This window comes from Penaeus japonicus, unplaced genomic scaffold (genome assembly GCF_977035675.1).
Source record: "Penaeus japonicus unplaced genomic scaffold, GWHDUDI00000001_assembly GWHDUDI00000013, whole genome shotgun sequence".
NCBI lineage: Eukaryota > Metazoa > Arthropoda > Malacostraca > Decapoda > Penaeidae > Penaeus > Penaeus japonicus.
Window position 1 is genome coordinate 41,008,831 of NW_028234415.1, and position 2,500 is coordinate 41,011,330.

A 2,500-nucleotide genomic window follows, 5' to 3' on the forward strand; every position below is an offset into this window, starting at 1 on the left:
TTGCTACTGGTTTGTGATAGGCCCGTATAATTCGATGAAAGTGTTTGAGTGAATCCTAACTTTTCTGGACGACGAAATTGCTTTGGAAACTTTGTGGACCTAAATTGAAGAATTATATCAGAAAAAATTTGGATGAAGACTATTACTAAACTAAAGGCCTCAAAAACGTACTTAACATTAAAGAAAAGTATATTTATCATACACAAAGAGGAGAGTATGAAAGCTTCGTTTATTGGGGTACTGAAATTCGTTATCTTGGTTTTGTGCTGCATATCACTGGTTTCTGCTGACTAATTAAAGCCTACCAAAAGGAAGGAAGGCAGAAATAAGAGGAAATGTTAGTCTGGCAAATAAATAACTGTGTGAGATTTCAGGAATATGTAGAACACCGATACCAGCTGATTGAACCTGACAACGGGGAAACTTAATCTTCCTCAACTTTAGTAGATTTATCCACTCTGATGACTGCAGAAGGGAACACAGAAATACACCCATGGAAGTATAATGCAACAAATGTTTCATGTGCTTTTTTTTTCTCAAGTAGTAGGTCTTGACAGCGATTGATTCTTTAGAAACTCCATTTTCCGCAAGAAAAGAAAAGGCAGGCACTATGTGTAAAAGATGCTGGACACTCTAGGCTTCATTGGAAGATAACCATTATGACTAAAACATGTCATAACCTCAGGGAATTATTAGAATGTGATTGATTTTTTTGAGGATATAAATGATGAGGTCCCCCGTTTTCAGTGGCCAATTCCCTTTAATTGCTATTGTCGGGTAAACCATTCAAGAACTTACTGTCACAGACATGCAAAATTATATTTTGTCTTGAGTCCTTAAAAGAATTTAAAAAACATAATAGTTGCCTAGGATATTTGTGCCAGTGGGTTAGGTGGTTAGGTTATATGTGTTATCATTACATGTTTGTATATACATGATGTTGTACTTGAATAAATTATGAAGTATAGAAAATGTGATTTGCCATCCAAGATATAAAGTTGGCTCTTGAAAGACAATTTTGATTAGATGCTTGGGGACATTGCAAAAAGAAACCCTACTGTTATCAAGTGTAATCTTCGAGTTCTCAAGACCATTTCTTTTGCTGGCGAAAAAAGCTGTCATTAGTGCTGAGCGACAATATTTCAGACAAGCATTTGGGGCATCTCAAATGTATCAGAAGTAGGGATCAGATGGGTTTTGACAAATGCTACTTTTTGGGGGCATCCATCAGTAGATATCCTTGCATAACACAGATGTCATTTCCTGCACTTCTCCGATTCTGAACAGCATACATAGGTATTGGTTAGGCTATGGAAATGGACTCGGAAAAAGGCTGGATATACAAACCAGCCAAACCTGAAGGTTTCGTATTTGGGTTACAATTTTTCCTATGAGAAGTGATGGAACCTCACCACAGAAAAAAGTTTGTGAAAAAAACTTTGGTTTGTTCCCAGGTTTTTCGGAAAGGTGTTTAGTTCTCCTTTGTTCCATTATATATATTGGGATATCTAAATACATGGTAATTGCGGATAGCGGAATATGGTAATGTGAAGAAGTTGTTTGCCATATTATAGATATTGCCAAAATAAAGCAAAAAGGTCTACGTTTTGTTTGTATATACTATCACCATGGTGTAATTATTATGCTTAATTGTAGAAAAAAAATATCTTAAAAACTTGAATCATACTATACACGATTGAATAATTCACCATAATTGAATACATCGTTAAGTGCAGTTAGTAGTACTGCTAAAAAATGACGAAGGAGAATATAGAAAACGGGAATTTCACCCTCAGACTAATCTAATTATTTTCTCAATAAGATTTTTCGTACATTTGAGTTTTAAAAGGCAATTGGTAGATATTGATAAAAACAAATAAAAATGGTATCACTAATCATGAAAAAATAAATGGAGCCTACTTCTGAACAGTCCCCGTGAATATGAATGATTTTCCAAAAATCACCAATTATTGAAATACCCTACCCGACACCCGTCACATTTTCCCGACGCCCCACACCCGACAGGTTCTTTACTACGGGCCTACTATAGTATAGCCTGTAATGGAACACCTCTTCAGCATTGACTGATAATTTACAGTTCTATGCGTGCATTTTGGTAAATTTCCATATATCAATCCATTCGAACCGTTTCACACAACACACACACTACATAATGCAATTATATATATATATATATATATTATGTATATATATTATATATATATATATATATATAAATATATATATATATATATATATATGTATATATTTTATATAATAAATAAATATGTATATGTTATAATACACACACACACACAACACACACACACACAACACACTCTCATCTTATATATATCTATATATATATTATCTATATATATATTATATATATGTCGATATATATATACACACACAACACACACACACACACACACACACACCACACACACACACACACACAACACACACACACACACACACACACACATATATTATATAT